This window comes from Bombina bombina, chromosome 3, assembly GCF_027579735.1.
Source record: "Bombina bombina isolate aBomBom1 chromosome 3, aBomBom1.pri, whole genome shotgun sequence".
Classification (NCBI taxonomy): domain Eukaryota; kingdom Metazoa; phylum Chordata; class Amphibia; order Anura; family Bombinatoridae; genus Bombina; species Bombina bombina.
The window spans coordinates 90833420-90845919 of record NC_069501.1 but is presented as its reverse complement, the minus strand read 5'-3'; the positions used below and the strand labels follow the sequence as shown (position 1 = coordinate 90845919).

The 12500-nt window shown below is 39.9% G+C and overlaps 1 protein-coding gene across 2 annotated transcripts in view; it reads left to right on the top strand.

Annotated features, from left to right (window-relative positions):
* Positions 1-12500, top strand: part of B3GALT5 (beta-1,3-galactosyltransferase 5) — a 143662-nt gene that overhangs the window by 17775 nt on the left and 113387 nt on the right. The window contains exon 2 of one of the 2 annotated variants that reach the window (XM_053705916.1): positions 6983-7077. The exons of the other annotated variant lie outside the window; for it this stretch is intronic. The gene's annotated coding sequence lies outside the window, so the exon portion shown is untranslated. The remainder of the gene's footprint in view (positions 1-6982; positions 7078-12500) is intronic. 2 annotated transcript variants of the gene reach the window in all.

The following is a 12500-nucleotide window of genomic DNA, read 5'->3' as shown; positions in this document are numbered from 1 at the left end:
GGCAAAACCAGCTATTTTAAATGAGAAAATAAAGGCGAAGGAACTATTTGTAAACAATCTGCTCCAGTAGGTAAAATGAATAATTAGAAACACATTAAGAGGAGAACATAATAGAATACACTGTTCCTTTAAAGAAACATGCCTTTAAGAACTCAAACATATAAGTAACATTAAACAAACGTAGCCGGCGGAAACTAAACTAAGCAACTCACCCTTTTATTAAACTTCAGTAAATTATTGTCACGTGGTTAAGTAAAACTATCAATAATAAGTCAAGCTCATCTCTAAAATTATTAATTGAGCCTATCAGATAATCACATATCCAGTTATCAACACATCAAAAATGATTCACTGCATTGCAAAAGATCTGCCTGCAAAAACATGTTTTGAAAGCATTTAAAACTACTATTTTGTTAGAAAGAAATGCATTTTTTTTACTCAGGACACACCCCATGAAAAGCATCTTGCATTTTGTTTATCTTACATTTTACTGTGGTCAACTGGGGGGAGATAAAAACATGCGCTAGCACATAGCAACCAATCGCTGTGCAGCGTTACACAAAATGCACTGCAGCACCTCTAGGGGGAGTGGAAACACTAGAATTTTCAGAGTTAAATTACAGGAAAATCAGGAAAAATAAATATTGAAAGCACTTTGTAAAGTTTTAAAGGGATATGAAACCCAAAAATGTAAAAAAAAAAGTTTGTAATTTACTTGTGTTATCCAATTAGCTTAGTTCCCATGGTATTCTTTGTTGAAGAGATACCTCAGTAGGTATCTGGAGCAATACATGGCAGGAAATAGTGCTGCCATCTAGTTCTCTTGTAAAACTGCTGCCATATAGTGCTCTAGACACATGAACGCTCCTGAGCTTATGTCTCTGCTTTTCAACAAAAGATACTAAGAGAACGACGAACAGTTGATAATAGAAGTACATTAGAAAGTTGATAAAAATCACATGTTCTATCTGAATCATGAAAGAAAACATTTGGGTTTCATGTCCCTTTAAATATTGCATAACTAAAACATTTTGGGCTACATTACAAGTGGAGCGCTAATTTATCGTATGCCCGCAAACGGAAACATTTGCCATTTACAGGCACACATTAAATAACCAGCCATTACAAGTGGCTGGGTAATGCTACAGTGAGCTCGAGGTAACAATGCTCCGAAAATGAATCAAAGGTCCCCCAATTGCCCCCAAAAGTGTAGTGTTGGTGTTTAAAATAAAAACATTGTTGCATTTTTTTTTTTAAATAAGAACTGCACGAAGCAGTTTTATGAAGATAATGTGTGGGGATGTGGGGTGTTAGACCGCTATGCAAAGGCACTTTTCGTGCGTTTTTTTTCTATGGGGACTGTGATTTCACTTGAAATTAAATATATATGTATATGCTTATATATGTAATGGGGTTTGGCCTAGGCCCACCAATATCCCTGTGGGTCTTTATCCCAGCTACCTACATGTGCTCTGCAGACCGATCCTGTGCCCTGTTAATATGACAGGGGGAGAGGATACTTCTTACCACTCAACAGGATTTAGCTGCATAGGCTGAAGGGGAGCTCCAGGGTCTGCCAGTCATTTACTTTGTCTGGATCCTGCTCCACAGCTCTCTCACAGGGTCAGACTGGAGCAGGCAGCATACACTTAAACAACAGATCAGAGGAATGCTGTTACTTTACACAGGATGGAGTCTCTATGCAGCTTGTCTTAAATTGTCTACCATAGGAATGTGACAACCTCGTTACTTCCGGTGACGTGTCAACAGCTGCTGGAGGTTTGCGGCGCTCACTGCGCATGCGCTAGAGGCCCACCCTCTTACAAACAGCTGTTTAAGGCAGAATAGGTCACAACTTATTTTAGAACACCGGTGGCGGCTGAGGGAGTTGTGGAGTTGGAGCTCGCAACTGAGGAAAATTACAGTGAGCGACCTGCAGACAAACCACCTAACAATGACAACTTTACCTGCAAAAAAATAAATTATTGGCAGTGAGCGACCTGCAGACAAACCATCTAACAATGACAACTTTACCTGCAAAACAATAAATTATTGGCAGTGAGCGACCTGCAGACAAACCACCTAACAATGACAACTTTACCTGCAAAACAATAAACTATTGTCAGTGAGCGACCTGCAGACAAACCACCTAACAATGACAACTTTACCTGCAAAACAATAAATTATTGGCTTTAGGGATTATATAATAGATACTAATAAACTCAATCCTTCATAGAATAAAATAAAGTGTCACGTTTTGTCTAGTATTTAATGCTTGTTATTTAGTGTCAAGCGAATTAAAGAAAATGCAACGTATTGATAAACGTGTTCTATAATTCATGAAAATGAACATAATGTGGTTTATAGGTTTATTATTAACTTGTGTGTACATCATTTACACGTGAACAGTTTTACAGCAATAAAAACACAGCACTCTACCAGATTATCAGCATTAGTAAACAGAAAAAGCCCCCAACATCCACATAGCCTGCAGTGTATTAAAGAGAGCCAGGAAAGTCATAAGGATAACACCAGACCCTATAGGGAACTGCAGCTTGTACTGTGAATTCTGCCACTGACGTTGTACTGCCATATTTACATATGCCCATTATTTATAAGTAGTCCATACTGACATCATCACACTTACTAATGATGACAGTGACATGACACCAGAGCCAATAGGGAACTGCAGCTTGTACTGTGAATTCTGCCACTGACCTTGTACTGCCATATTTACACATGCCCATTATTTATAAGTAGTCCATACTGACATCATCACACTTACTAATGATGACAGTGACATGACACCAGAGCCTATAGGGAACTGCAGCTTGTACTGTGAATTCTGCCACTGACCTTGTACTGCCATATTTACACATGCCCATTATTTATAAGTAGTCCATACTGACATCATCACACTTACTAATGATGACAGTGACATGACACCAGAGCCTATAGGGAACTGGCCTGTCAGACATGCAGCTTGTACTGTGACTTCTGCCACTGACGTTGTACTGCCATATTTACATATGCCCATTATTTATAAGTAGTCCATACTGACATCATTACACTTACTAATGATGGTAGTGACATGACACCAGAGCCTATAGGGAACTGGCCTGTCAGACATGCAGCTTGTACTGTGACTTCTGCCACTGACATTGTACCGCCATATTTACATATGCCCATTATTTATAAGTAGTCCATACTGACATCATTACACTTACTAATGATGGTAGTGACATGACACCAGAGCCTATAGGGAACTGGCCTGTCAGACATGCAGCTTGTACTGTGACTTCTGCCACTGACATTGTACCGCCATATTTACATATGCCCATTATTTATAAGTAGTCCATACTGACATCATCACACTTACTAATGATGACAGTGACATGACACCAGAGCCTACAGGGAACTGGCCTGTCAGACATGCAGCTTGTACTGTGACTTCTGCCACTGACGTTGTACTGCCATATTTACATATGCCCATTATTTATAAGTAGTCCATACTGACATCATTACACTTACTAATGATGACAGTGACATGACAGTGGAGCGGCTGACTTGGAAAGGGTCACTGATTATGCCGAAGAAAAAGAGATTCAGAGCTAACCTGGACACGGTGAGAGTAGTATGGAGCTTGAATGATGGAGGTGGCTGTATAGTGTAGATATGGGAGCTTCTGTTTCTGTGGAGATGATTTCACTACAGAGCCGTTGTAGTTAGACTGAAGTTATCAACAGGTTGCCCTGTTAATACCTCTGTTGTTACACTGAAGCTATCAATAGGTTGCCTGGTTAATCCCTCTGTAGTTACACTGAAATTATCAGTAGGTTGCCCTGTTAATACCTCTGTAGTTAGACTGAAGTTATCAATAGGTTGTCCTGTTAATACCTCTGCACATTCCTATGGTAGACAACTTAATTTAGAACACCGGTGTTCTAAAGAAAATAGTATATCGCATAGGAATGTGTATACCACGTCACTCACGTAAATCAGCTGCTGGAAGTTTGTGGTGCTCACTGTGCATGCGCTAGAGGCCCAACGTCCTTAAAACAGCTGATGACAGACAGATGACATCGGGTTTTAGCTATGAAGTGTCACTATGAGATGCTCAGTGTTCGCAGGGAATGCACTGATGATGATCTCAAGAAGGCAGCTGGGTAGACACTATTATCGCCTTAACCCCTTGGCTGTCCACTCACCCTGAATTAAGTAACAATAAATTAACAAACCGGAACCTCACAACTATCATTTACGTGGAGGCAATAAACAACAGCCTCATGTTTACGCAAACCTTATATCTACCTCGGTCTTAAGAACAGAATAGATTGCAACCTCACATCTTGTCCACTTTTAGAGAGGCAGTAGACTACAGATTTACATGTTCCTTCAGTCGTAATAAGTCAGTATACAGCAGCCCAACATATATCCCTATAGTGAGATTATAATCAACAGTCTGACATCTACTCTGGTTATAGAATGGCAGTAGATTGTTCCTTCAGTCTTATTTAGTCAAAACACAACAACCCCACATCTATCCCAGTTATTGGGTGGTAATAGACAACAGTCCCACATCTACCCTAGGCAAGGGGAGACAATAGAACACATCTCTACATCTACCCAGGGATACTAAGGCAACAGACAGCAGTCCCACATCTCTACCCCTAGTCATTGAGAAGTGTTGAACAGCAACCTGACATCTGTCCCAGTCACAGGAAGACAATAACCTCACATCTACTCATGTCTATAGGGAGGAAATAGACCATAGCCTCACACTTATACCAATCATAGGGACTCAATAAAATAAAGCCTTTTATTTCCTTCTGTCGCAATAAAGCAATAGACAGCAGCTTCACTCATTGGAAGGTGGTAGGCAGCTTCACATTTACCCAATTAGAAGAAGGCAATCCACTGCAACATCATATTGCAATCCCAGTAATGCAATAGCAATCTCACATCTACTCCAAAAGTAGCTTTATTGCACAACCACATACAATAAACCTATTTTCCAGTAACGCTTGTTGAATGCTTAAATATTTTAGAATACAAAGTTTAATTACGTGCAGTAAATAAGGTAGTATTTGTGTTTTATTTTATTAAAATCAGTGAGGGCTTTTTGGTTACTGATGCATGCTTTGAGGTTTCTATAACGTCCCAGCAAGTAAAGGCATTCCTTAAAGAAACACTTTTCCGGATTTGGTTCACATTGGATCATTCATGGTACTTTGAGTTTCAGGGAGATTACACTCCATTTGCTGGCATCAGAGAGTCGCTATTACAATCAGGGAGACTCCCTGAACTGCAGGGAAAGTTGGGATGTCTGTAAAGGGTTAATATTTCTGACTGTTTTAATAAGAAAAGATGATTGACAGAGGGTGACTGAGTGATCTTGTGCCTGTGTACATGTTTGACTCTAAATGTGTGTCTGTGTGAGTCACCAAAACTGTAATGGCTTCTCCAGCTACGATTACATTCTTATTGAAATGTGAGTAAGGGAGTGTGTCCCTGAGTGGTTATTCTCTTAAATGCAATTTTATTTCATGTTTCAGATATAGCATACAATTTTAAACAACTTTCTTATTTACTTCTATTATCTATTTTGTTTTGTCCTCTTGGTATCCTTTCTTGAAAAGCATACCTAGGTAGGTTCAGAGGAAGATGATTGGTGGCTGCACATATATCCTCTTGTCATTGGTTCATCCAATGTGTCCAGCTAGCTTCCTGCAGTGCAATGCTGTTCCTTAAACAAAGAATACCAAAGGAATGAAGCAAATTTGATCATTGAAATTAATTGGAAAGTTGTTTCAAATTGTTTGATCTCTCTAAAACATGAAAGAAAAATGTTGGGTTTCATATCCCGTGCGTGCGTGTAAATCTCAAAAGACAGTGCACATTTTGTTAATGTAAGTAATTGTAAATTGTAATTTTTTTTTTAAATTTCTGCTCTGTCAGACAAAATCAATTTGTTTGTTTTAGGCTAAGATACGCTTATATTTCATCAGTATGTCTCATAACAATACATATTAAGTGCTAGTAGTGTCTGTAGTGTAGCTGCCCCCCCTCGTTACCCTACCCCCTCCCAGATCGCTTTCCCATACCCTACCCCCCTCCCAGATCCCTTTCCCACAATGGATCCAACATAGGATCCCCATCATCTCCCTTCCTTCCCCCTCACCTCCTTTTTTTTTCCCTTCTGTGTTGCGCGGCATAGCGGCCCTGCCCTCCTCCCGCCCCCTCCAGAGATGGCCCACCCACCCGCCTCCCTTCTTACAATCCCATCCACCAACAATCGGCACCAATGATCGGCACCACCGCTCTCCGATGCAAATCTTGCAAGCTCGCTATTTTGAGCGAGATCACGGCAGAGAGAATCCCAGGACTGCAGCGACAGGGTACGTCACTGGTCCTTAAGGGCATAACGAACAGCGTTGTACATGGTACAGCACTGGTCGTTATGGGGTGAAATATATAACATGTAAATAAATCAATTCTACTTATGTGATCCGTTATTTGAATAAAATATCCTCTACTTATTATAGTTTGAGCTCTCAATTATGTTTGCCTTTAAAAGATGTTCATTTTTCATAGACAATAATTTTTTTCTTTGCCATCCAGCTTTGTCTTTAGTCTACCTTACTGCAGAACACAGTCTCCCTATAGCCTACCCCCTGTCTCTGCCCACAGCCCAGCCATTTAGTAGGTGTTCCGTCATATTCTGCAACCCACAGGCTTATTTTTTTTCCAAAAATTTTATTCCACACCTTGTGTTTGCATTGCTATGAAGCATTGCGCTGGCGATAGAGTGCTTCCTCAATGACAGAGGTATTAACAGGGCAACCTTTTGATAACTTCAGTATAGGTATTAACACTTCCCCCTAGTTCCCTCTCATCTCCATGCTGAATGTCTTCTGGTGTTCTGCTACAGTTCCTAATATATCAGTCTAATATAAATAGAAGTGTTTCATTTGTTACACAGATTCCTTATGGGCAAATGGAGAAAGGTATAGAAAATGCAAAATCGTTTATTTCTTGTTTATCCCTCAAGGACCAACATGCTTGCAGACTGGCTAAGTGAGTATTTTAGAGATATTTGCTTCTGAACAATATGAGTCTTTTTGATGGGCAGGTATTAAAAAATTAAACTTTAAAAGCATTGTCAACAGCTAGTGCATAAAAAGTGTTATTAGGAATTCTCAAGAAAGTTGATATGATTTAGTTTCTGTAAAGGGAAACACATTCAGACCCCAAGCAACTTCTAGGCTCTGTCAGTATTATCAGGGCAACCTATTGATAACTTCAGTCTAACTACAGAGGTATTAACAGGGCAACCTATTGATACCTTTAGTGTAACTACAGAGGTATTAACAGGGCAAACTATTGATAACTTCAGTGTAACTACAGAGGTTTTAACAGGGCAACCTATTGATAACTTTAGTGTAACTACAGAGGTATTAACAGGGCAACCTATTGATAACTTCAGTGTAACTACAGAGGTATTAACAGGGCAACCTATTGATACCTTTAGTGTAACTACAGAGGTATTAACAGGGCAAACTATTGATAACTTCAGTGTAACTACAGAGGTATTAACGGGGCAACCTATTGATAACTTCAGTGTAACTACAGAGGTATTAACGGGGCAACCTATTGATAACTTCAGTGTAACTACAGAGGTATTAACAGGGCAACCTATTGATAACTTCAGTCTAACTACAGAGGTATTAACAGGGCAACCTATTGATAACTTCAGTCTAACTACAGAGGTATTAACAGGGCAACCTACTGATAACTTCAGTCTAACTACAGAGGTATTAACAGGGCAACCTATTGATAACTTCAGTCTAACTACAACGGCTCTGTAGTGAAATCATCTCCACAGAAACACGAGCTCCCCAGATATCTACACTATACAGCCACCTCCATCATTCAAGCTCCACACTATTCTCACCGTGTCCAGGTTAGCTCTGAATCTCTTTTTCTTCGGCATAATCAGTGACCCTTTCCAAGTCAGCCACTCCACTGTCATGTCACTGTCATCATTAGTAAGTGTGATGATGTCAGTATGGACTACTTATAAATAATTGGCATATGTAAATATGGCAGTACAACGTCAGTGGCAGAAGTCACAGTACAAGCTGCATGTCTGACAGGCCAGTTCCCTATTGGCTCTGGTGTCATGTCACTGTCATCATTAGTAAGTGTGATGATGTCAGTATGGACTACTTATAAATAATGGGCATATGTAAATATAGCAGTACAAGGTCAGTGGCACAATTCACAGTACAAGCTGCAGTTCCCTATAGGGTCTGGTGTTATCCTTATGACTTTCCTGGCTCTCTTTAATACACTGCAGGCTATGTGGATGTTGGGGGCTTTTTCTGTTTACTAATGCTGATAATCTGGTAGAGTGCTGTGTTTTTATTGCTGTAAAACTGTTCACGTGTAAATGATGTACACACAAGTTAATAATAAACCTATAAACCACATTATGTTCATTTTCATGAATTATATAACACGTTTATCAAAATGATGCATTTTCTTTAATTAGCTTGACACTAAATAACAAGCTTTAAATACTAGACAAAACGTGACACTTTATTTTATTCTATGAAGGATTGAGTTTATTAGTATCTATTATATAATCCCTAAAGCCAATAATTTATTGTTTTGCAGGTAAAGTTGTCATTGTTAGGTGGTTTGTCTGCAGGTCGCTCACTGCCAATAGTTTATTGTTTTGCAGGTAAAGTTGTCATTGTTAGGTGGTTTGTCTGCAGGTCGCTCACTGCCAATAATTTATTGTTTTGCAGGTAAAGTTGTCATTGTTAGGTGGTTTGTCTGCAGGTCGCTCACTGCCAATAATTTATTGTTTTGCAGGTAAAGTTGTCATTGTTAGGTGGTTTGTCTGCAGGTCGCCGAGCTCCAACTCCACAACTCCCTCAGCCGCCACCGGTGTTCTAAAATAGGTTGTGACCTATTCTTCCTTAAACAGCTGTTTGTAAGAGGTTGGGCATCTAGTGCATGCGCAGTGAGCGACACAAACCTCCAGCAGCTGTTTATACGTCACTGGAAGTGACGCGGTAGTCACATTCCTATGCGGTAGACAACTTAAGTTAGAACACCGGTGTTCTGGTAAGAGGCCGAACTTTTGAAATGAGCGAACCATGTCACTTCCTGTGACGTTACATCAGCTGTTTTACACAATTTGGTCTAATGCGCATGCATGCCAGCGTCATCACATACCTAGCCGCATACGTCACTGGTAAACTATTTAGACCTGTGAAAGTCAGAAACCCTTTCTATAGTGCATGCGGGGGATTTTCGATCACAAATGGGGGGTTTATGGAAAGCTGTTTATTCGTCTCCTCAGCAATATTCTGAACTCCGCCCCCCCCCCCCACTGCAACTACTCCCATTAAGCTGAGTCTCCGTGCGTGCTTGACAAATAGCCACTCGGCTATCGCCACTGCTGCTTCTGCTGATCCAATGCTTACTGCTGCAACAAATGTTTAAAAAATGACATTGAAGGGAGCCTGTGAAAAGCTGCATTGGATCAGCAGAAGAAGCAGTGGCGATAGCCGAGTGGCTGCTTCTCATGCACGCACGGAGACTCAGCTTAATGGGAGTAGTTGCAGGGGGGGGGGCGGGGTTCAGAATATTGCAGAGGAGTCGAATAAACAGCTTTCCATAAACCCCCCATTTGTGATAGAAAACCCCACACATGCGCTATAGAAAGGGTTTCTGAATTTCACACATCTAAATAGTTTACCAGTGACGTATGTGGCCAGGTATGTGATGACACTGGCATGCATGCGCATTAGGGGCAAAAGTGTAAAATAGCGGATGTAACGTCACAGGAAGTGACATGGTTCGCTTTTTCAAAAGTTTGGCCTCTTACCAGAACACCGGTGTTTTAAAGTAAGTTGTCTACCATAGGAATGTGACTACCGCGTCACTTCAAGTGACATATAATCAGCTGATGGAGGTTTGAGGCGCTCACTGCGCATGCGCTACATGCCCAACCTCCTACAAACAGCTGTTTAGGAAGAATAGGAGACACTACCGTGTAAAGCACTCTGACCTGGGCTGCACAAATTGGCTCTTGTTACAAATAACCAAACTACACTGAGAGCTTTTTGTATCAATCAATTATATTATTTCCCCATTAGACTGAGATAATGATAAATAATAAACTATCATTGATATGGATCTTCTATATGATTTGCTACTTAGGGCTGTGCAGTGTATAGTAGCATGACATGTCACTGAATGGTGGCATGGTTGGTATGTTAAAGACAGAAAAAGACCATTATTAAAAGCCTATAATAAAGGGGCTTTCTAGCGTGAATAGAAAATGTTTTGTTAAATAATGTTAATTTGAAATTAATTCCTGTGTTGAACCCCTACTAAGAAGTTAAACACTGGGTTAGAAAATTATGTACGGCAGGTTATTGGAGTATACATATGTATGCCTCTCCTAATGGGATCATAGTCTGTATCTTTGTGTAGCAACAATGCATTGTTTGTTGTGTGCACAACTTTGTGTTTAACTCTTCAGCAGAAAAGTATTTTTATATTAAAATGTCTTATTAATTTTCTAGCAAGCTGAAAAGCATACATGTGCGTCATGGGACTGAGAATATCACTTCCTACTGCACTTTGTATGTGTCCAGAGTTGCTACAAAGATGCAGATAGTATACATAGTTGAATTACACACAGGGGAACAAATATGTGGCAGTGTAAAACCCACCTGAAGTTAGACACGTTTTCGTTATTCGCTATTCATTATTCAAAATCTAATGGGGATTTCCATGTTGAATAAAAACAAAGAAAAAATATAAAAAACAAGCTTTGTGTCACTTAGTGACTACTACCCGACTGAGCATAACAAAACAATATCAAATTTAGCAATGTAACTTGGGGATAAGACCCCTCAGGTGCTGCCTAAATGCACTGCCCCTGTTCACACTCTCATGGGTAATAATAGCAAACACATACACAGGGATAGGCAAGGTGTCCGTACACAGACACTGGTGTCTGTGACTTGCCCTTGCAGTGTCCGCCACAAACTTAGTATATGTTTTGATTGATTAATAGGAATAAAAAAAAATATGTAGTGTGAATAAAGTTAGTGGTTTGTCAAGAGAGCCTCATAAAAAGTCAAATTTGATACATTAAAACACTTTTAGTTCATAATATAGGTAAAGTTAAAGGGAAAAAAATAGTGATTTTCGTGTTAGGCTTCCTTTTTGTGTCACGAATGACGTACTATATATACAAAAAGGAAGCCTAACACAAAAATCACTATTTTTTTTCCCTGCTCAACTCTTTATAGCTATTAGGAAAAGAGCTGATATTAAGCAGGAACCAATAGAGTAAAATAAAACGTAATACAAAGAGGTTTGAGATTTGTGGGTAGGGTAAATAAACAATTTAGACCTGTGAAATTCAGAAACCCTTTCTATAGCGCATGCGTGGGATTTTGTATCACAAATGGGGGGGTTTATGGAAAGCTGTTTATTTATGTCCTCTGCAATATTAGGAACTCCGCCCCCCCACTGCAACTACTCTCATTAAGCTGAGTCTCCGTGCGTGTATGACAACAGCCACTCTGCTATCGCCACTGCTTCTTCTGCTGATCCAATGCAGCTTTTCACAGGCTCCCTTCAATGTCATTGTTTAAACATTTGTTGCAGCAGTAAATATTGGATCAGCAGAAGCAGCAGTGGCGATAGCCGAGTGGCTATTTGTCAAGCACGCACGGAGACTCAGCTTAATGGGAGTAGTTGCAGTGGGGGTGCGGAGTTCAGAATATTGCAGAGGAGACGAATAAACAGCTTTCCATAAACCCCCCATTTGTGATACAAAATCCCACGCATGCGCTATAGGAACGGTTTCTGAATTTCACAGGTCTAAATAGTTTACCAGTGATGTATGCAGCCAGGTATGTGATGACGCTGGCACACATGCGCATTAGGCCAAAAAAGTGTAATACAGCTGATGTAACGTCACATTAAGTGACATGGTTCGCTCTTTTCAAAAGTTCGGCCTCTTACCAGAACACCGGTGCCCAGTGGTTTCTGTCAGGTTTGTTTATCATTTAGATTTGTTGTTTGACAACTGTTTTGATATCGGCGACTCTAACAGGAATTCTTTAACTTGTTATAACCGTTATGAAGAAGGTTATACAAGTAACAGCAACAAGTATGTGATAGACCGTGGATGTGAATGGTTAGAAATTGAATTGTTGCTGTAGTTTGTAGTGTGCAAGTTCCCTCATAAACAGTGTGTTTGACCTTTGGCTAACATTGTGGATTAAATGCCAGAATTTGAATTATAAAAATAAAACGGAGATAGATACATTTATATTAATCTCACAAGGAGTCAAAAATGTAAAAAATAAATTGTTACTTCTGTAAGTTATTTTATGCACATGTGACTCATGCCCATGACACTAATTGGCCCCTCGCAGACTAGTGCCTTGCAGAAGAGCTGT